This window comes from Nothoprocta perdicaria, unplaced genomic scaffold (assembly GCF_003342845.1).
Source record: "Nothoprocta perdicaria isolate Ctin4 unplaced genomic scaffold, notPer1 scaffold_124, whole genome shotgun sequence".
NCBI classification, from domain to species: domain Eukaryota; kingdom Metazoa; phylum Chordata; class Aves; order Tinamiformes; family Tinamidae; genus Nothoprocta; species Nothoprocta perdicaria.
The window spans coordinates 1,483,201-1,506,648 of NW_020454361.1; positions in this window are offsets into that span (position 1 = coordinate 1,483,201).

Sequence of the window (23,448 nt, forward strand, 5' to 3'; positions counted from 1 at the left end):
CCCCCTCGTGCACCTGCGACACTGTTCCTTCCTGGAACGCTGCTGATGCATTGGAGAGAGTTCAGAGGAGAAGCGCGAACATAATCAAGGAGCTGGAGGGCATGATTTATATGGCAAGATTAAAAGGGCTGCATAATAGCAACAATAATAAGCGCTCGCAGCACACGGGGTTTTTCATCTTTGCACCCAGACGAGGCTAACGTGTATCCTGCGCCCAAATGCATTAACAGCATCACCGCCCCTCGCCCGGCCGGCCCAAGGCGGCCCTGGATATGGGAACCATCTGCGAGGCTCCGCGGTGCCAGCGAGGGAGGGAAGGGTTGGGGTTAGCCCCAGGGGCTACCRCGGGAACACAAAGGCATGGAGATGAGGGGAGGAAGACGTGGGCTGGACACGGGCGCAGTTTTGCCGGCAGCGCGGTGTAATAAACACGGGGACATGGAGCCGGAGGGAGAGGATGTGGGAATGTGTGGGGGGCCGCGTCCCTGGGGCGCTGGAGGTGGGTGCTGGCGTGGGATGGGTGCCGCCGGATGAGCTCCGGCCGTGCGGGGAAGGTGCCGCGAGGGTGCAATGGAGAGGGAAAGAGCTAAAATTAATATAAAAGCAAAAAACCCCACCCTAAACCATCCTCTTCTTGTGAGCTCGCTGAATGGGAGCTCAGCAGAAGGTTGGATGGAGATAACTACAGAGGCAGGAGAGGGGAGAGGGCACGGAGCGGCTCTGCRGGGACATCCAGGGCCTTGAAGTCCAAAGGCAGAGGTTGATTGTCACCCGAGGAAGGAAAAATCTCCGGGAGTGCGTATCGCATTAAGCAGGGTGCTGTAATAAGTGTTTCATGCTTTAGAGGAGTAGAGAGAACAGTGAAATCCCCCGTAAGAGCTAATTACTGCAAATTCCTTTTCAATAAAACAAGACAAAAAAAAATCCTCTCTTGCTGGAAAAATCCATTTAACGTGCAGATGAGGTAACCGCCGCGCGCGCCCTCCCCGTGGCGTTATTGGAAGTCGAGAGGGTTTCGGAGCCGGGCTCGTTCGTGCCGCGCGGCGGGGAGGTTCCCAGGGCCGCGGCGGCTGCGCCCTCGGGCTGCCCGCTCCTTGGCTTTCCCTGCTCCACCAAAGGGATTTGGTGGCTCCAGGCAGGACAAGCCGTCCCCATCCCCGGCTACTGGCGCCCCGTGTCCTCGGCTCCCCGGCTCTGTCGCCTTGCTCAAAGCCCAGCCTCATTAGGACGAGGTAAATCTCTGGGGTTTGGAGTGGCTTTGCCTGCACCCTCGCACGCTGCCTTTCCCTGCGATTTGAAAGGGAGCCAGCTTGGTGGGTTTTTTTGCACATGGGAGCAATATATTGAATTACATGTATGTCCAGCGCCTAGGAGAGATACATTTCTTTTCCACATGTTCGTGCAGCTGCGTGACCCCAGGAAACCCGGCAGTGGGGTCTGTCTTAGGAGACAAATAGGGCTGGTTCGGTGCGTGTGAGCGCGTGCGGGGGGGTCTCCCCCAACACCTTCCCACCCCGCTGCAGACGCAGGATCCTCCTTCATCCCAAACCTTGGGTGCAGATGCGGCCTCGGATGCAGCGCCGGGCACCGCTGAGTGAGGGAGCATGAGGACCAGCGGGACAGAGCGGCCGCGTCCCTGCCCTGGCATCCAAAGGGACCCCCGTTCCACGGCCCCCGCAGCACTCAGAGCAGAAGGGCTTGATGAGTGTTATTGGTGTCACTGCCACCACCGCGGAGCGAGCGGGCTCAGGATGACCAAGGACCAGGCTGCACCCGGCCAGAAAGAGAGACYCGTTCAGTCCCCAGTCACCCAGCAGGCCAAAAACAGCTGGAGAGGGGGCAAGAGCGACCCCGGCTCTGCTCAAAAGCAATGCAAAAGCCCCATGCGGAGCACAAATACGGTTGCCCTTCCTGTTTTTTGTTTAGCTTTGCAGGAGAAAATCAGGGCTGTGTTTTGCAAAGGCATCCTGAGCTCTCACCCACGGTCTTGGAAAAAAAYGCTCATGCTGTTGGGTTTAATGTTTTTCTTTCTCTCCTGGCCTTGCTGGTTTGCAGAAGAGCACCCAGGCAAAGTTGGATAACTTTGGAAAGGGAAAGCGGGAGGAGGAGGCAGCCGGCAGCCGGCTCCCCGCGCTCCCCCCTGCTCCTGCGCGTAAATGAAGTGCTCTCCATTCCTGGCTCGTCTGCCACCCTCCACTGAGTCTGTCATGGGCTCATCTGTGTATAAATTAGCTTTTCACAGTAATGCCGTGTAAAATTATTTCTGTCATCCTTTTATCTGACCGGTTTATCTCGTCAACTTGTCAGTCTTAATTCTGCAACCTTCCTGTCTCCTCGGGCACCGATGGGAGCCCCCAATGCGGTCCCGGCCTGGAGGTGTCTCTTGGGCATCCTGGGCGCTCCGGGTGCCCTTCCCGAGGGAGCCCACGCTCTCCCACCCAGCCCCATGCCTGTCTGCAACCGCTCCTGCAGCCGGCCAAAGCACCAGGACACATCCACGGCACAACACGGAGCGAGCAGCACAAAGGCTGCCGGCTTCGGAGCGTTACTCTTTGTTCAAAATTAGGCAATGACATTTATCGGGGTTGGCATGTGCTAGGTGACCCACTGCTCGGAATCCGAGATGTGCTGCGAGTGGCCRCATCAGCTGCGTGGTATTTTCCCCTGACAGTAACGCCTTTGCAATCCGGCTTCTGCTGCGAAGGCTTATGGAAAAAGCATTTAAAATCTATTGTCTGGGACGCTTTGTGCTTGCTTGCATGAGCACGGCTGGAAAGAGAACCCAAAAGGGATGCAGCTGGAATATATTAATTAGAGATTCCAGATGAACAGCCACCGCAGCCCCTTGGCCACCTTGGTCCCGCTCGGCACGTCGCCGCTCGCGCTGCGGGTGGAAGGTCGCGCAGGAGCCCGCGTGTCCCGGGGCCCCGCGTGCGCACTGCGATGGAGGAGCAGCCTCCTGCCCTCCTCCTCCTTGTCCCACCTGCTCCAGAACCCGCCCTGCTCCATCTGCTGCTCCAGAGGCTCTTTCTCCCCTTCGTTCCATCCTCCTTGGTCTCTTTTTCCCTCCGTCTTGCCTCTGCTTTCCTGGGCATCGCAGTTATTGGGAAGCTGTGGAGAGGGAGGTGCACCAGGACTTTGCACATGTCCCCTGTTTGGACACACCAGGGACAAGCTCAGTCCCTAGGAGACACCAGACCTTTGTCCCCAAATGCCCACAAAGAAACAGAATTCTTCAGGCTGGGTCTGCCTTGGACTTAAGCCTCTATGTGGTGGGAATGAGGCTGGAAGGGACCTCATGGGTCACCAAGTGCCACCTGCTGCTGCAGCCAACACGTCCCCTGCGTGGGGTCCAAGACGCTGGTGTCCATCTCCAATGGAGCGGGATTCTCCTTGCTCCTGCCAGGCATCGGATCCTCGTCCTGCCTCGTCTCCCTGCCCCTCTCCCCGTCGCGTTGGCTTGGATGCCTAGCAGTTGTTTGGGACTACTGCTTCCCCGCGTTGTTATCTGTCCTCCTGCTCGCAAAGAAATCTTGTGGGTTGTAATTCTGCCTGCTACATCTTGTGAATATTTCTGGACTCTGAAGTTTCCCGGCTCCAGATGTTCTGGCCAGACCAGAGGAAAAAAACCCAAAAACCTCAGCATTAATAAAAACCTTTTGAAAATAAAAAGTCGTATTGCGCAGTAGTGACATCATATCCGTGAAATATGACCTGATGATGTCACAGCTGTGAAATGAGGGATGATTGTCTCTTTTTGGCAAATGCGGGCTCTTTGGGCCAGACCTGTTAAATAAATGCACATGTCCTATAAATGTGTGCCTTAAACCCRCGAGTGGCGAAGGCTGCCCTGCGGTCCGGCGGCTCCGGAGGCAGGGCCGGGCAGAGCCCCGCGCGCCCGGGGCAGCCCCGCGCCTGGCAAGGACAGTGCCCATTCCCCCGCGTTCACCAGCCGGCACCCCGGGAAAACCCGCTCCGAGCTCCGCCTTGGAAAAACACCCGCCTTGCCCCAGGCAGCCACTTACCAGATCCAGCTGCCCGCCTCATCACCCGAACGAGACCGGCTGCAAACACCGCGGCCTTGGCCATCTCCTCCTGCTCGTGAGATTTCAGCTATTCGAGGCAACAGTCTATCGAATATCCGCCCCAAATTGCCCAGCCTTCATAATCCTCAAACTACCTGGCACGGCGGCGACGCCGTATCCATTACCCGCGCGCTCTCCTCCTGCACACACACACTTTACACGTGTGTGCAATCCCTTTTATGAGGAAGCATGTTGCCATGCCATGGAAAAGGTCTATTTTTTCCATATGGGCCGTGCTGACAGTGTCGAGTTTTTTGTTTAAGCTCCCGACATGCTTTTTTCCTTTGTCCTTTCCTCTTCCCCCTTTCACCCTATCGTTCACGGAGAAGTTTGGACTGTGCAGGATGTGCCAAGCAGGAGAGTCTCTCTGCCAAGGTGTCGATAACTGATAGCGAGAGCCATGGGAAGCTGATTGGGAATATTATGATGATTTTTGTTGTTGCTGGAAAATACTGTTTCCCTGAAACAGAAATTCTCCTTGTTTTCTGTTTTTTTAAATTATTTTTTATTTTTTTCTGGGAAGGGATTGGCTTGGATGGGCCATTTCAGCTACAAACATTGGAGGAGAAATTGCCCTTGAATTTGCCAGAAGGGTTTTGTTTCCACACGTTCAAAATGAAAATTTCCCGGTCTTCCTGCTTAACATGGGCTTGTGTTTCCAAAAATATGCCAATCATAATAACAAAAAAGACGAAAGAGGAAAGGCAAAGGCTGAGGCAGAAATGAAAAGCTGGGACCAGCCTGTGCTGTTTCCCTCTATTTAAGTCAATCAAAGTGTTGATATTCTTATTTTTCAGTCTAATGCAGGAGTTCTCTTTCTTGATTGGCTTTAATTCGCATTTTTGTGTTTCAGGTGGGCCTGGGCTGGGCTGGAGCCTTCTCCACACCTGGGCACTGCTGCTGTGCTGACATTACATGGGTTTGGGGACGTGGGTTACATGGGACACGGGGCGTCGGAGCACCCAGCGAGCGCCGTTCGGGGGCACCTGGCCCAGCGCCGCAGCCCTTTCCCAGCCGTGATTAATCCCCAGGAAATGTTCTGTGGTCAGGCCATTACCACTTAAATCTGGGGATGAAAATGAATCAGAGCCGCGTACGACTGTGGGAAAACTGTCGCCAAASTTGGATGCTTTTGCTTTGTTTCACCACAGAATTATTAATGAAGCACTGAAAAGGAGCGGGATCCCTGGCTCTAACCTTTTGTTAACCCCTTGCTGGACACAGCCCGGCTCCTGGTAGCTGCACAAAGGGAATTTGATTGATAATCCACTATGTATATATGTATTTCCATGCGCATATATGTATTTCCATGCGTATATATGTATTTCCATGCGTATATATGTATGTGCACGCATGTATAGGAGTGCGTGGAGAAGGAGGCAGGGGTGTGTGCGCGTATCGCCTCGATGCAGGAATTTTCATCTCAAAGCAAAAGTTTATACATACATATTTTGAAGTGTGTTCATTTAAAATAATAAAAGAGCCCTGAAAAGAAAGGAAAAAAAAAAAAAGGAGCAAATTCTTTGGCTAATAGGATCCGCAGGGAAACTCCAAGAAGTTAATAGCTCTGCAGCTCGGTGCGCCGCAGCTCGGAGCGGAGGAGCGCGGGGCCGGGGGGCCGGCGGGAATGAGAGGAATGAGCGCTCAGAAACTGTAAGCGCCTGAAAAATGATGTCAGGTGTCAGCGGGTTACCCGAAAGGCCACAGGTCGCTGCCGTGTTATGTTGTCCTGGTGACAGCAGAAGTCGAGTGAGCCTGACAGGTTCTTGCTGCTTTGGAGCCCTTGGCTCGCCGGAGCCATCAATTCCGATTCATTAGCAGGAGGGACGTGTAATTTGCCTATTGTGGCATTAGCGAGCGTGGCTAATCGGCAGCGCCGCCGCGAGCCGCGCGGGGCAGYCGGGAGAGCAGAAATAAAATAAAGTGGGTTTAATTTTTCAAGGAAGCAGAGCGTTTCTGCGGGTGAGAACGGGGCTGGAATGCTTTAGTAACCCAATCCAGTGCCAGGCCTGCTTCGCCGCGGCTGCATCCCTGCTCGGCTACGGCAACACATGGAAAAAATATCGAGGCGTTTTGGAGAAGCGTGCAGGGCTTGGGGGCCGYGTGGCACAGGCGCCCGAACGGGGCAGGGATTCCCGGCGGCGATTCCCGAGGTTCCCGCCGGCTCCCGGTGCACTCCGGGACCTGCCTGCGTCCCGGCGCAGCCGCATTCAGCCCCGCTCTGTCTCGGGGAGCCGGTTCTGCTTCTCACCTCCTCTTTCTTTGTGTGCATGGGCGCACTGGTATTTACAGGCGTTTGAGGTGTATATCGCTGCGGTTCCTGTACCGCACGCAGCCGATGTGGCCACGCAGGATGTGTTGATGCCTTTCGGCCACCGAGCAGGGAGCCCAGAGCAGCGGGCAGAGCCCTCCTCATCCTCAGGGGTGTCGAAGGACGGCGAGGGGCTGACATCGGGTGTTCTGGTGGCAGACGGGGCCGTTTCTGCAGAGCTTTGCAAAACGAGCTTTATTTCTAAGTGGATTTTAAGTCATTAGGGCAGGGATGCGCTTAAGGTCTCTTGTTACTGCTGGAGCTGCAACTCTGGCTGTGGGGCAAAACTCCCAGGCCCAGGCACCTCCCACACAAATTTAACATTTCCTTTCTCCATCAGTTTCTTTCTCAAGAACAAAACTGGACAGTGCTGGGAAGAGGAGAAATCCTTGGGCTACGTTTGTGCATGGAAACCCATTTCCTTCTGGACTGCACCTGCAAGGATGGGCAGGATCAAACCCAGTTTCATACCCGTCAACACACAGAAACGCTGGGCGAGCTTGGGCCTTTGCATTTCCTCTCACCCAGGGCTYGGTTAGGCTTGCTTGCCATCATGTTGGTCGTGGGCCTTGCAAACYAGGGTGAAAATCCCATGGGAGAGGATGGACCCGTGCAGGATCCATCCCTTGAGCAGAGCACATCAGAGCTCACCTGCAATGATGAACACCCCTCGCCAGGAGCAGCTCCTGCCCAAGCAGGACGAGACCCGCTCCTGCTCTCCATTCATCCACCTCCCTTTAACGAGGTCCTCTGGGAGAGGGAGGATTTCTCTGCGGAGATGGGATGTGCAGGATCCTGCACTGCTTATTGCTCYGAGCGGGAAGCCAGGCCTTGCTGAGCAGCCCGCGCCTCCCTTCCAGCGCGCTCGGCCTGCAGACAAAAGTCCCCATCTGACTCGGCAGCGTAATCATCGTTAGCACCAAATCCAGCGCAGCGGAGCCAGCCAGCGCACTCCATCTATTTTATAGTTTATTGTCTCGGGGTAACACACTAAGAATGGTTTCTGCAGACGTGGCAATAAAGCAACAGCCATTTCCCCCCTGTTGATCGGTTTAGGTTGTAATTAGAGCTATGTTGTTGGTTTAGAAACACTATAAACCAGGCCTTGCTAGGGTACACATGGAGTTAGGAGCCATTTCAACAAGCCGGATCTGGGCTGCTTCCATGCAGAGCTGAACAGGCAGCTCGGACGCTGCGCTGCACGAGCGGGCGCCGCGGCCTCGAGCTCTGCGCGCCTCCCCGCGGGCCTCGGGCAGCCTCCCCGGGGCAGCTCCCCGCCGCGCTCCGCGCTCTCGTCTTTGTTTCTTCATCTACTTCAGCAAGAAGCGTTTGTGTGATGCGTTTTTAGGGGGAGGGGTGCATTGTTTCAAGTGCATTCATACCATAATATCTGTTTGCACTAGCCAAAATATAAAGCGGAGGAAATCAGCCTCACCTTGGTAGACAAGGGTGAGTTTCGTGCTGTTCTTCAAGCCCAGGAGGGCCTTGGCCTGCCTCTTGAGGAGGTCCATCTCCTGCATTAACAAGGATTATGTTTCCGGGGGCTGTGTCCACGGAGCACTTCTGGAGGCTTAGATCTTAYAAATGTCTTTGGAATTAAGGAGATCAATAAAGTTGCCTAATAACACAGCATAGTGGAGTGGTGCCATTATTTTATCCCGCATTTAAAGCRCCATGTACTTCCTGTCCTTCTCCACCCTGTTGACAGAGCTGCAAAATTTTGGGCAGTGAAGAAAGCAGAAATGCCCAGAGCTGGCACCTCTCTGCCCCGASAGCGGCTCCCTGGTCCCCTGGGAGCCCCGGCACCAAGGGGACACCAGAGCAGCAAGGGATGAGCTGACCGGGCGCTCCCTCCTCCGACCACTTGAAGCCTGACCCCTTCATTCCACTGCTTAATCTGACAGAATCACTTTAATTACTCCTCCGCAATCTATTCAAATTAGAAGCACATCAATCACCAGAAGAGCCTGGGATCCAGCCCAGCCTGCGCCACAGCTGCTCCTCGCAGGTAAATGAACTGTTTAACAAGAACCTGACAGAACAATCCTCCTCCTCTGATGGTTCACAGCCTGACTGGCTGACGGATAACGCATACCTGACCTGCAAGGAAACCTTGGGTTAAATCACGTCGGGCACACGGAGACCTGTCTGATCCCATTCTCCTGCCAAATAAACAAGACACAGCCCTAGAGCGGAGGTGGGAGCTCCCACGCGACGGGGGGACTGGGGCATGGACGGGAGCTCGGATGCGGCTCCGAGGGCCTCCTGGCCTCCCTGGGCCGGGTCTGTCCCATGTCACTGGGGCTTTCAGCTCCACGAGCGTGTTCCCACGCTGCAGACACGGCCGTGACCCCGCCAGGGACATTTCTGCTGTGGGATCTCCGTGTCTCCAGTCTCAGTGCGGATGTCGCTTTGTGGTTCCCTGTGACGAGGCTGCGAGGAAATGGCAGAACCACGAGCCAGTAACAAAATAAAGCCCTTGTTTCACCTTTTCCCGTCTCCTTTGACTCTAGGAGTTCAGCAGAGCTGCGTGAGGAGCCAAGTACTGGTTGTGGCCATGGGTATTTGTGCCGGGTGCCAGGCTTGGACCTGCCGTCAGGCACCAGGTGCATTTGCCAGGCCACAGAAACCYGTTTGGGCGTGAGAGCCCTCCCTGCGAGAGAGACTTTTCTCTCCACTTCACCCAAACCCAAGCAGCCCCTTGAGCTCCTGTGTSTCCCCGCCCTGCTAAACCAAGTCCCCCTTTCCTGGCGCGCAGCACGGGACACGCGGGGTGGCCCAGCTCGTGTCCCGTTCAGTGGTGCGGTCTCGGTGAGGGGGACAGCATCCCGGCTTGTCCTCGGCACAGGGAACACTCCTTGATGGAAGACGCTTATAGGAAACGCGGGAGAACCCCCAGTTTTCTACAGCCCCAAAGACAAGGCAGATCGGTGCCTGCTCTTCTTCTGTAAGAGCTACGGGCGGGACCAGGGTGCCCTGGGTGCAGGGGGGCTCCCCAGGGCCTGCTCTAAGGCTGGGGGTGCCGAGAGCCCCCCCGTGCCTCCCGGGTYGCTTTGCAGTGTCTGGCCCAGTCGGAGGCTCCGCTCTGTTTATTTGGTCATTTTGGGGGTGGGGGGAGGCTGATGACAGTGTAATTTTCTACCCTCTGTGACAGTGTAATTAGGTAAATATAAATGAAAGAAAAACACTCTCTTGAAGTCCAGGGACTTTCACATTTTTTTCCCTGTTATTCCATCTCACTGGAAAAATAAAAGCTACTCAGCATGAACATTTATTAGCAATTAGTATCTGGGGCACTTGGACCCTCCTGGGAYGATCTAGGTAATTAGAGCTTCCCACAGCCCCCTCGCTGCCCCTTGCCACCCCATCCGCTGCCAGTGCCACGGGCCAGGAGGGGACGGGGTGCGACTTGGAGCGGGGTTTGGGCTGAGGTCCCGGAGCCGCCCCGGCTGCGCTCTGCCCACCAGGGCACCCTCACCTTCCTCCAGGTTTAGCCTGTCACCTAATCTGCAAATGGAGCAATGCCCTTACACAGGGAAAAGCAAGAAGCAGCATGTGAACCTACCAGAAAAGGGCAATGGAAAGGCCGAGGAGCAGAGCAGGGCAGCTCCACGGTCTGAGTCTTCACAACCCCCTCGCTCTGAGCTTTTCTGTTCCCTGCCTGTCTCTACCCGTGCGCATTGAACATCTTCCAAATCAATGCTCTGCACATGTACTGAAGATGGAATCTGTCAGCTTAGGTTAAGCTCAGCTGACAGGTTGGGCACAGGTTACCGGACGGTTCAGGCAGCGCCTTTGCTATCGGGCGAGAAACGCTSCCGAGCTGCTCCTTGTGCCTCGAAGGCAGGCCGGTTTTGGAGGGGAGGTTTCAACGAGCAGTGCTGGGACCCTGGGTGTTCTGGTGGATATCAAGGGCAGGAACTGGCACTGGCTACTGCCTCGCTCCCAGGGAATGAGAGGAGATGGGCAGGRCACAAACCCTCTATTTGCGGTTACTGTTTTTATAGTTTTTATTCCTCCGGGGTCAGAGTCGAACATCCTGGTTTCCTGATGAAATCATTAGAGTACAGGTAAACTTGACGATAAGGACTCTGAGGAACCCTCATCCTACCAAGGCAACACTCACAACCCCAAACTCACGTCTCAGCAGTAAATTAGGGGGGGAAATAGCTTTCAACACCTGAGTTAAATCTGCTACCTGCTGGTCACAAACGACGCTGGCTGCTGGKGCCGGGCTCCCCGTGCACCCCAGGGCCACTATACCTTTATAAAGGGCCRTGTTGGTGTGAGCCGAGTGCAACCGTGTCCTGCCTGGGCCGCTGGGCGCAGGCCAGAGCCTCCAGCAGCGTTCCCGCTGCCAGCCCGGGAAAACCCGTCCCCTTTGTTAACTGCCCCCAACAGCGCCCTGCCTGCTGTTTGCTTGGGACCTAAGAGCTTTTTTAAATACATATTTCTTCACACTGGTGGCGGGCTATAAAGTAATTGCGTAATTACTGCAGCCATAAATTTGTCAGCTCGGTAAGTGATTTTTACTACTTAGGACAAGAAAAGAAAAGCAGAAGCGTGTCTCCTTGGCGCACTGATGTGGTTTGTGGTCACGGGCGCTGTGCGGGCTGGGCTGCTCCGTGTCAGTCTCCCGAATCGGGGGCTTAGCGCTTGTTTACGCTGCGATCGTCAAACCTCTCCTCGGCTCCGGCTCGGAGGCGATCGGGCCCCTGGAGCGCTCGAGCCCCTGCCAAGCACGGAACCATGCACGGGAGCGCGGCCGGCGCCGCGGAGCGTGGATGGGACGGCCGCCCTCGCCGGGCGAGAATCACCCGGTTCCCGCTATTCCTCACTCATTTTTTTGTTCCCATTTTAGAAACACAGCAGTGGAAAAGCCAGGGTTTTGCTGCAAACCCAAGCCTGGAATTTCTCTGCCTTCACTGTTAGAAACCTTTCCCTTTTCTTTTGCATTTACAGTTCCTGCTAGAGCTCTCCAGCCCTTTCCAAGTACCCTAGGCAGAGATGTGGGAACATTTCATTTTCCAGGAAACTTCAAAATTTAGCAATTTGTTTTCTGTGATTCTTCTGACTTATGAAAGTACTGCAAATAACTTGCTTTTTAGAACATTTTTATTTTTTTAGTGACCTTGATACATTATGATATTGGAACAAAATGCACTTCAAATGATTAAGTTACAAATAAAAAAAGAACCACTCGTATCATTTTGATAAACCAGATGGGAAATTTCTAGCTCTGCTGCGTTGCTTCATTAGGACTCTTTTTCTTTTTCTCGAAATGAAATGTCTCTTCTTGCTAAAGGTTTCATGTCAGATAAAACAGTATTTTCCAAGGGGCAAATATCACACTAAACTTCACTAAATTCCGAGCCTCCCATAAGTCAAGGAATCCTTGGAGACRCAGCTCGTGCGGTACGGCCCAGCACGGAGACGCACAAGCAGCTGCCCCCAATCTGCCTCCATGGGGCAAAACTGGGCCCGGTGTCCAGGAAACTCTGTGTTTTAGCAGAGGTTTTCAGATTTTTTTCCAATTTTCAGTCTTCTTTCATGGAAACGAAGACACTGCTGCTGTTTCCTGTACCTGGGTGTGGATCCCCCAGCCTGTTGATCCATGCCCAGCGCATCCCAGTCGCCAGCTGACTCCCAGCGCTGTACACGGCGCTTCCCGCCMGGAGAGCCTGCCGGCAGCTTGCACTTTCCTGGGATCCCCCCGGGAAATGGAGCAGGGACTGCAGTAACAGCCCCCCGCCYTCCCTGCCGACCGAAAAGCAGTTGGCAGCCCAAGCGAGCCGCACGTTACTGGATTTATATGAAGTGCTGCTGAGCAAGAAAGATTTGAGGGGCTTTAACAGCTAGATGGGAAGCAGAGATGATGTCAGTGCTCTGGCGTGYCCTGGGCTGGGCGGGAGCTTCAAAGGAGCAGTCCCGAGGAAGCGGCTCCTCCTCGTGCCCCGCGGGGCAGCGGGAGCCGCCGAGCCCTGCGGCACGGGGCGTCCGCGCGGCCCCACGCGACGGCCGGGCGCCACGCAGCAGGTGCCACCCCAGGTGACACGGGGGGCACGGCAGCGGCCTCCTCACCGTGCGGCCTCCTTGCAGGCCACGGCGGCCAGGGCTGGGGTTCATCCAGGCTGTCAGTCACCAGGTCCGCAAGGACAACTTATCGCCTGCCAGCTCCTGGGCTGCAGAGGATGCTCTGGGCTAACAGAATCCCACAATGGTKGGGGGTGAAGGGACCTCTAGGGATCCCCCAGCGCAGCCCCTGCTCCACAGGGACACCCAGAGCACGGGGCACCCGGGCGCATCCCGGCGCGCTGGCAGATCTGCAGAGCAGGAGCCTCCGCAGCCTCCCTGGGCAGCCTGGGCCAGGGCTYGGGCACCCTCACACCGAAGTTCCTCTCCATCTCACACGGACATGGAGCTGCAGGGGTTTCAACTTGTACCCGTTACTTCATGTCCTATGTCTGGCCACCACTGAGAAGAGTTTGGCCCCCTCCTCCCCACATTCTCCCCTCATATACTCCCCTATATATACTTACACAGATTGATCAAATCTCTCAGTCTTCTCTTCTTGAGGCTAAACAGGCCCAACTCAGTCTTTCCTCATACGAGAGATGCTCCAGTCCCTTCATCATCTTTGTTGCCCCAGAACTTCCCTGTGACGACAGGGTGAGTTTCTGCACAGCTGCAGGGCCTGGTGACACAGGGACGGGCTGTGTCCCCAGGGGCCCRTGTGTCCTGTGTGCCCAGGGCCCGGGTGACCGGGAGCCCCACATGCCACCAGCCCTGCCAACCAGCCCCACAACTGGGCCTGCTCGCAGCGCTTCCCGCTGCCCTCCAGGTCAGGCCGATCTCCCCGGCACTGGCTGTGCCAATGTCTTTCTGCCTCCATCAGCAGCAGCCTTTGCATTTTGCCACGGGATTTCTTGGGCCAGGTGCGTGGAACTGGAGCTCAGGGCATCTCAATGAAGCCAACCAACTCCTACGAGAAAGGGAGTGAAGGGCACCCGGCRAGCCCCAAGCAGGTGATGAACAGCAGACTTAAATCACATTCTCCAGGGGTGAGGAGCTGTGGGATTAACCCCCTGGCTGCTCCTCACCCCCTTCAGACAGAAAACCTTTTAATAGGTCAGCAGATAAAAAAAAGCAGCAGTGAAAACATTCCCTTATCTCCCCTGCCATGCCTGGGCTCTGTAATACAACTGATTCTTGCGATGTGCAGACCTACTCAAACAAGTTTATCTTCATTCGAGGAATAGTCATACAGCAAGATTGCAATGTAATTACCTTCTCACAAACCCTAACTGGAAATCTTCACATCCCGTCATTAGCTCTAAGACAGGCAGACAGGCAATTATAACTGAATAAATGACTGGGAAATGAATCCAGGAGGCTCAGCCCGGATTCAGCGTCGCGGTTCGGGATCCCAGGCGCAGCGGCGAGCTGCCTGTCGGGATGACCTGCCCCGGCTTTCCCTTCTGCTTGCTCTGCATCATGATTCCTGGTTTTCCCAGGAATCCTGCTAGTGGCCTGAGACCTCGCCATGATCCCGCGTGGACAAGGCCGGTCCCAGGGGCTTGCAGGGAGCAGGCTGAGCGAGGCAAGGGCAGGCGGAGGCTGCAGCACCTCCCGYGCCTTCCCCCTTGGCTGAACTCCTCCTTCACCTCTTCCCTTCCTCTCTTTTCTCAGGAGGTTTACGAGCTCTGATGCCGAAGCCTCGCGAGCAGGTGAGCAGCGATGCGGAGGAGCCCTCGCTCCGGGGCRGCCGCAGGGCAGCACGTGGCATCGCTGTCGGCTCTGCCGTCAACGCAGGCACAGGACTGGGCAGCTTCCCGCGCTTCCCTGCGCACGGGCRGCTCGTGCTCGCTGTATTCCCAGCCACGCTCTTCCTGCAAGCCAAACACAAACGCTTCTCTCCACATGCTCCAAAGGGTCCGCAGCCTGTTGTCCTCCTGTGTGTGCCAGCGGTACCTACAGCATGRAGAGCAGGGCCACGAGGACACTGCCAGCCGGCCCATGGCACCCACCACATCCACGGGGAAGCTGACTGCTTCCCAACTGCTTTGCATGCCTGTATCAACAACATAGATATGATTATCGACTTAGCAAAACACAGGTATTTGTGACACAGTTCTTACCCCTGGGGGCTGGGGGAACCCTTGTGCCCCGCGCAGCACGTGAGGACCTGTGCGCACGGACAGCACCCTTATGAGAAGGAGGCGCTGGCGCTGGGCAGGGGGGCCCCAGCAGCTCGAGAGCTGTTTGAGCGTTTCCTGGTTGTGAAAAAAGTCAGCTGGTTACGCGGGGAGGTGAGGAAGGTGGTGGGAGAGGGGGGCCGCTCCGATGGGAACGCCGCTCCAGCCCCAGCGCGCTCCATGTGGCGGCCCGGATTGCCGGCACGCCGCTGCTCGTGGGTGGCCGGGCGCCGTCCTCGCGGGGSAGGCTGCTCCCCGCTGCAGGGCCCCTTCCCACCCAAAACACCCAGCGCAGCTCTGCCTCCCGGGCCGCCTGCCTCGTGCGCGCTCCCCAAGGCTCCGGCCTCGCGCCCGGCCTGCGAGGAACGAGCCGAGGGAGCAGGCGCTGCCCCCAGAGCAGCAGACGGGAGCCGGGCCCTCTGCGGCAGCCTCCACGCCAGGCCCTGCTCCGAGTGGACCGCTAACCTCGCGGAAAACAACCGTGGGCCTGTGGCACCGCGGGGAACAGAGGACACGGGCGGGCAGGGACGCGCGCGGCCCTCCTCGGCGGCACCGCGAGCACCAGCGCGGCCCGGCCCGGCCCTTCGGGTCGGCGCTGCGCGAGGCCGACCTCTGCGTGCAGGGCGGCGGCGGTCCGTTCAGATCCGAGCCGAGCCGAGCCGATTCGAGCCGAGCCGGGCCGAGCCGGGCCGGGCCGGGCCGAGCCGGGCCGGGCCGGGCCGAGCCGGGCCTAGCCGGGCCGGGCCGATTCGAGCCGAGCCGGGCCGAGCCGATTCGAGCCGGGCCGGGCCGGGCCGGGCCGGGCCAAGCCCGCCACATCCGCCCTCCCCGCCCACCATCATGGCCGCCCCCTCACGGCACCTCGCGCAGGCGGCGAGGCGAGCGGCCCCCGTGCGTCACGTGGGGGCGATTGCGGCGCGCTGATTGGCTGGCTGGCTCTATAAGTAGGCGGCGCGGCGGAAGGTGCTAGAAGGGCCGGGGCGCGGGGATGGGAGGGTTTATCCCGTGGGTTTWTCCCGGGGGATTTGGGATATTTCGCCTTTCGCGGACCACACAGGGCTTCCCAGAGGCATCGTGCCTGCAGAAATTAGACCGCTGCGAGATTTATGGACTGAGCGGAGAGCTRGCATTCGGCCTTCTGTCATCAGGTTCCTACACAGTAACTGCAGGCGGGTGCGCGGTGCTGGCAGCCCGTGCTGAGCTCGCAGGTCCCTCAGCGCTCGSTCCCGCTGTGTCCCGGGGCAGGTAATGGGAATGGAGATGTGCCAGGAAGGGGCTCCGGTGCTTTGGCMCAAGGATATTGGGAAGCTGGGAGCACCTTCAGCTCTGTTAAATGAATTCCTGTGGGATTGGGAGCTCCTGTTCTTTTTCTTTGGGAAAGAATGCCAGGTCCCTCCTGCTGTAGTTACCAACCCCAGTGCCACGGATATATCCATGTGCAGCTTTCCAGCAGAGTGTCACATCCTACCATATGGTGCTTCAGTGCCACCCTGCTSTTCCTGGCATCCTTGGCCCAGGGGATGGTGGCTCACCTCTCATCCTGGGAGAAGATCTGCTGGAAGCTGGTGAGGCTGCTGCTGGGCTTGGCATGGAAGGGGTGATGGAAGACACCCCGGGGAGAGCCTGGCATCCTTCACTGCCGAGGGAAGGCCTCGCCACCYGGCCAGGCACCACAGGCCTCCCAAAGGAAAGTTTAACAGGCAAATAAACRCTTGGGGAACAGGGAGATTCTGAACTGCTTTGTATGGTTTAACTGCCAATGGAAAAACTGGATCAGGACGTTCACCTTGCTGCTGTGGAGGAGCCTGTAGATCCAACGTGGCATGGCCTTCAGGTGCAACCATCGATACAGCTGTCCAGGGCTTTGCTTGGCTGCTTCCTGTACCACTACTGGGAATACTGCTCCCGAGCTCTGCGCTTCAGGCTGCTGGAGGAGCTGATGCCGGCGGGACACCTTCCCCCACTGCGAACCCGCTGCATGCGAATGCAGGACAGCGCCGGGAGTGCATCCATGGGGACGTCTGTTCCATCCTGCTGTCCCAGGAAAGCGATGCCTTCGTACGCAGGTCAGATGCGAGCCGTGTTTTTCTGGTCCCTGGACGTGCTGGAAGGTCCATGCGGAGCCCAGAGGCTCCGTGTGAAGGGCAGGGCTGGGAGGGCCGCGCTGCGAGGCTGGCGGTGGCTCTGCCGCCYGGGTCACCCCTGAGCTCAGCTCAGGATGTTCCTCGGGGCATGGTGCTGCCTGGCGGCTCTGCCAGCCTGGCCAGAGGCTCCGGCTGCCCYGTTAGCGCCGTCCTCCTCCCCTTGCCCATTAGCACCGTGCTGAGCCCCAGCCTTCCGTGCAGCGYGCTGCTGCGCTGCCTTCCCGCGTGCCCCCGTGCCGATGACTGAAACATGTCTTCTGTACCCTTGGGCAACCGAGAAATATGTAAATGTCACTCTTATTTGCAATGCAATAATGTTTCGAGACATCGAGGTCATTATATATTAACCCAGCAATGACACTATTTAATCTTCCCAAGAGCTTGGAATCAAAGGGAAAACATATCAAGCCCGTTCCCAGGAGTGTGTCCTGCATTTGTGGTTTTATAATCAGGAGATGACGGTGGGTGTTTGCGCTTCGCTGGGTCAGGGAAGGGCTGCTCKTAGCTTGTGTATCGGCCGGGCAGCGCGGTGGCTGCGAGGAAGCCGCCGGGAAGGGCGCCCAGGGCTCCCCTGCCGCCACCGGCCGGTTCAGCGGTACCCCGGGGGTTGGGGTCAGCACCCCGAAGTTTGGTGCCGTGTTTTCTGCAAGGTGCACCAACATCTCCCACTAAGTAAACAGGCTGGAGGAATCCGGTGTGCACTCTTGCACCGTGTTTGTATGTCCACTTTGGGGCAGAAGGGCGAAATCCAGGTGCAGGCCTTGTGGTTAAAAATCGGACCTGTCCTTGGTGAAGGATGGATGAGGTTTGGTGGCTTCGTGTGTGTTTGTGCCATGCTTGTCTGTGGGTCTCCATGCACSTTCTTGGTTATGGTGGCCATTTGGACTCACTTCTGTAAGATCTCCAGATGTTTTTCTCCAACAATTTTAGTATTTTACCTAAGCTCAAGTGCTAAAGTCTTTATCCTGCTCCCAAGTCTCAAAGTTATCCGGAATACTTTAGCATGCACTGGCCTCTAGCGAATGCGACAGTGCTGCTCTAGCRGGTCCCAGGAATTTCTCGCTGGCTGGTTCTTGGCACGAGGGCCTTGCAGTGATATGCCGTCACTGCTGCGGGCTCCGAGGGCAGGACTTGAGATGTGATCACAAAATCGCTGTGGAAGAAACACGTTGGATTAGATGTTTGGAGCTGGAATGTCTGCTGCCACACTTGGTGACCGGAAGGTGACTGGAGGGGGCAGGCAGGAGGTCCTGCACTTTGTCACCTGGGTTACATGACTCTGGTTCATGGGCTGCTTAATAATAGCACAGCTTGCCTCTTTCATCGGGTTCATGGCGCTTRGAGCATGAAGATGAGGAAAGGTGTGTGAAATATTGTGGATCTGGGAACAGCAGGGTGGTCTGAGTGGGGCCTTCCCCTCTGTGAGGGAATGTTGTGTTGTTTGTTTGCAGCTTGCTGGTGCTGTGACCCTCCACTGTCCCTGTCCCTGTGTTCTGCTCCCGTTCCCCTGCAGAGCACATCGGAGCTGGCCCATACCAGCTGAACCTGGGCGAGAAAGCGAGCTGCCCTTGCCGTGTTCCCGAGCACGGCCTTGGAAGCCACTAGCCACTGTAGAGACAGGAAAGGCCTTTCACTTGGATCTGCCTGTGATGCAAATTCAGGCTAAATTAGCCTGCTCCTAAAGGAGGCTGCACCACTATTAAGCTGATGTAGTGTGTGATCTTTGTCAGCTCTTCTGATGCCCTTTGTTGGGCTTTTATAAGCTCTTGTCTGCTTTTTAAGACACAAATGGAAATGATTCGGATCCCGCTCTCCACATAAATACCAGGAGGATTCCTCTGGCTAATGTGATTACAGAGGAGACCAAACAGGGAGATGGACTCAGGGAGACAAAGCTCTTGGTTAAACAACATAGATGTCTCAAATATTTGCCAACACTTGCGAACACAAATATTTACGCCAGCAGCAAGAGCCAGGGCGTATTTTTACTTCAAGATGTATTAAATGTTTCCTTGAGTGTGCACAATTTGGAAAGAGCTGTTATATCACTCGCCGGCTCATTTTCCAGGCCACTGAATGCACTCACTTATTTGGCAAATCTTGCCGTTAACAGTTTTTTTTCTCATCTGATTTTACTGACTCTCCCGCTTTCCCTGAGAATCTTGTGCGAGGAGGGAGAACAAACACGTTGCTTCCCCAGTGAGCAGAACACAGTATCACATTGCAAAATCTCCCTGCCAAAAGGGGTTATTTGTGACCCTCGCTGTTCCTGGTGACCCAGTCTTGCGTGTCGGGCGCGGAGGGGAGGATGAGGACGGTGACAAGTGCAAGGCAGTGCAGGAAGCTCTGGAAGCCATCGGGGCCGAGGGGGCTGCTTGGGCTGTAGCTCTGTCCTCCGTGTGTTCCAGAGAGCCTGGGTTGCAGATGTGGCTTTTGGAAGTTGCTGCTCCTGAGCGTGTGTGAAGAAAAGCACCCAGKTTTGGGGTGGTCATTGCTCCTGCCAGCAGGCACAGCCCTCAAGGGTTGGCCTGGAGTAAATGCACYGCCTTGGAGAGATGCCCTTACCTGTGCGGAGCCACCAGCAGTGCTGCTGTCCCTGCTCCCACCCTTTGCTGTGCTCCGGGGAACGGTTGTGATGCTGGGACGCTGCAGGAGGGGACTCGGGCCTTTCTCTGGCAGCTCTGCTCCCTTATGAAACAGAACATTGTGCTAATAATAAACATGACGCCTATTTACAGTCTCCAGCCCTGGCAGGGTAAAAGGGGAAGCTGCAGTAGTTGCCTCGGCAGGGAATCACGGGGGATTAATCAGCAGCAATAAAACTTCAGGCACTGCGATCCCTCGGAGGAGGGCGGATTAAGCGGGGCAGTGGTCAGGCAAGCTCGAGGTGAGTAACAAGGGTGCTGGAATAGAAACTAAGAGGCAAATTAATTCCTGGTGTGGTTGCGATGCCATGGACCAGTGCAAAATACCTAGGATGAATAAAAAATAACCATTTTCCAAGCTGTTTTGCTTGTATAAGCTTAATGGAAAGTGCACAGATGTGTTCTGTATGTGTGATAGGAGAGGCTCGCTTGGTTGTCTTCTGTAGAGAAAAAAAAGTGAGAAGAACCAAGCTCGGAGATGATGCAGGTGTCGGCCGGGCAGCGCGGTGGCAGGAGCAGCTGCCCTGCGTGAGCAGCCACGGGGCCCACTGCAAAGTGCATTAGCAGCCAGCAAAAAGTGCTGCGTGAAATCAGGTGGAAAGGCAAGGTTTTGGTAGGAACACAGCGTTGATCAGAATGGCAGCCCACAGCAGCACAGGTTGGGGCTTTGGGTTTTATCGGGGTGTTGAACACTGCTCTTGCAAAAGCGGCTCCAGGTTTTAGTGGGTGGATTGGGCACAGTCTGGGCAATGGCAGATGCTGCAGGCCACGTCACGGGGACACAGCAAAGTCAACAGCAGGGCTACCGCTCAGAGCAGCAGGAGCTGTGCTGGTGAAGGGGAAGGTGAACGGGAACGTGCGTGTGGAGGGCTAGACATGGAAGGGGTGTAAGGCCTGGGACTSACGTGCACCGAGACAGATGGTGGGAGCTTGTGCGACACCTTCCTACTCCTTTGCTGTCTCCGTCTGGCACTGCCAGCCCTTTGCTTAACAACATAATTCATGTTGGCACTCAGCTTCACACCCAGATAGCCAGCGTGGAAAGCACTGCCTTGACCTGCGCTTCCAGTGCAGTTTGTAGCACGAGTTGTTTCTCCACCTCAAAGAGTAACTGAAATTAAGTGCTGCTTCAGTGTCAGGCATTTCCACACCGGGCGCTTTATTAATCCTTTTCGTGCATGACTGAGAACCAGGAGACAACTGTATCAGTGAGCAGAAGATACCCGAGTGAACAAGGTTGCAGCTCCATGGTCTATGTCCTAGGAAAGGTGACGGAAGAGCAACCAGGGCTTTGACCTCTGCTTGTGAAGCTCGGGATAACATATCATGGGGGATGAAGCCAGGGTCAGCACAGCTCACATCCCTTCGGAAACGCTTCCTTTGGAAGCAGCTTCCTTTGCGCTCGGGCCTCCTCGAATGCACTCTTGCTGCATATCATTTTGTGGTTGAAAACAAACTGTGTTTCCTGCTGAATGGCCTTTTCCCAACCTTGGAGATGGAAATACGGGTCCCTGTGCTATGTCCTGCTTGCATTTGGCAAGAAAAAATGGAGATGTTTGGAGGAGACGCTGCRGAGCAACATCAGTCACCCCCAAGAGATGCACACAGTACTTTTTGGCAGCGGGGTGTGGGAATTTGGCAAGGGCCGTTGCTCGTAAGCTGTGGACTCTGTTGTTTACAGCAACAAGTGGCACCTATAGCTATTATGTCTGGAGCGTTTGTGGGTCCTAAAAAGGAAAGCCTCGTAAAAGATGGAGGAACTAATGGGCTCCAAGACCCTTTTATTAATTAAGAGTCCTTCTGAGTCCCTGAACGTGGTTAACTCCAGATGTGGCTGTTGTCCATGGTTTTGCTGGCACAGCTCGAGTGTCTCCGCTTCCTGGAGYGGGGTGGCTGTTTCACACCCAAGCGGAGCGCAGCAGCCCCGCGCCTGCAGCTCGCTGCAGAGGCGGCGCACAGAGGCGCCCGCTCCCGYCGGAGCCGTTGCCCGCGGCGCTCGCTGGGGACCGTGTTTGTGAGTGAGCGTCCGGAGCTCGGCCCTYGCCCCCGGGCGGCAGCGCCTGCGGGCGGCTGCGCTTGCGCCCGGGCTGCAGCTCCGGCCCACGCTGCTCCCCTCGCCCTGGGGAGACGTTCACGGGGTGGATCCACCAAAAGCCTCAATGCTTGCCACTTCACTTTCCGTTTAAGAAAAGGGAATAAAGCAAATACCTATTTGCCTGTTTCCAGTTCAAGATATACCATAAAATCTGTGAACTCAGGTCTGTCCTCTGTTCCTCCCTGCTCCGCCAGAAAACACACAATAAGTGTTTCAGGCCAAAACGCCCAGTCTGCTTTTCTTCTGTGTTTTCCCCTTTCCGTTTCTGTTGCGAGGCTGTTTTCAAGCACTTAGGTGAGGAGGACGCGCTAGATAAACACGGTGCCAGCAGGACGCTTGGAATTCTGCTTGCTCCGGCCCTGCTCCCGCAGCGCAGGAGGCCACGGGGATGGGAGCTGGGGGAGTCGGGGTCGCGGAGCACAGGGCAGGAGAGGACTTTGCGTTTCTGCCTGCATGTCCAAATCCTCCCAGCCAAGTTAAGGAACGGGTAGTGTACATTGGTGTTTTATTTTTATTTAACATTTTCTTTCCACTTCCCCTTTTATCTGCATGTGTCAGGCAGCTTGTAGGCCTTATTTCAGGGGAGGAAGGAATGTGAACTGCAGCCCCAGAGCCTCAAGCCTCTTTTGATGCACAGAGCTGGAGCAGAGTGTCTGCAGCCGGCGGTGCCCTGAACCCATAACGCAGAGGCCAGGAGGCTGCACGTGGCCTTTGCCAGACCAATGGGCGAGTTTTCAAGCATGGGGTGGTCAGAGCTGGGGGTCGTTGGCACCATTTTAACGTGAACTCGGAGCCTCTTGGTTGCTCCAAGTGCGTGGCGAGGCAGGCGCTGCCTGCTGCACCCGGGACCTCTCTGTGACTGCGGTTCCCCTCCGGAGGATTAACGCTGCAGCGGGGGGAATTGCGGGGCTGTCCTGGAGGGACCCGCGAGCTCTTCCTGCGCGYGCTGGCCTTGCCCTCTGCCAGTTACCTTCTTTGCTGATGGAATCGAGGCCAGGAGCCGATGGGACTCGCTCGTGGTGATTGCAATGCACAGAGGCCGSCAGCCCTGGGCTCTCTGCCCCATCCCAGCCTTCTTTCAGCTTTCCGTGCAGGGAAGTTCTTGGCATGATGCTCTGGCCTTTCCTGTGAGTACCTTGCTGCTGCCATGAAGCAAAGCGTGACCTTGCTGTGGTGTTTCTGATGCTTTCGCCTCTGGTTGGATGAGATACCAGTAGCCCCAGTGCTCTTTGTGGGTGTGATCCCCATGGCAAATGACTTCCCAGACAGCCAAGGATGGCGAATTTGCACCCTGGGAAGTGCAGTTTCCACGGGCTGTGCTTGGTGCGGCTACGCCACGCTTTGCTCCCCATGGGTTTAGATCCTCTCTTGATTTCCCAGTAAGTGGCTTCTCGCAGGGAATAATGGTCCCAATGAAAGCCCATTGAAGTCAATGGGAGTCTTTCTGTTGACGTCAATAAGTTTGGCCGGGGTCCCACGCACACGGCCCTCCTGCTGAAGAGAAACGAGCAGCAAATCCTCTGTGTCCGCATGAGGTCTCCTCTTGCATCACGCATTGTCTGCAGCCACAGTTCAGCTGGAGCTGCGGTGCTGCGCTGGCAACTGGAAGCATTTAGAAGGGGAGGGGGGAAGGAGTGACCACGCTGTCCCTGCCCAAGGGACATGGATCTTACCGTGTCCCTGCAGGGTCGCGGGGAGCTCCTGCCGCCCTTCAGTGCTTTTGGCAGCGCTGGGTGCCCCTTTCAGACACCCTCCCTCTTCCCCAAGGGTCAAGGGGAGGGTCTGTCTGGGGAGAAGTGYGTTAGAACAGCCAATCCTTCTACCCTCAGGCAAGGAAAGTGGTGGAAGGAGCTGAGAGAGGGCTCTGTGATCAGGTAGAGCAGCTCTAACGTTTCCTCTCAGAAAAAAAACACGGCAGGTTGGAACGAAACCAGCGTTTGATGCCATGCATCTTTGTGGTAGCATCCAAGAGC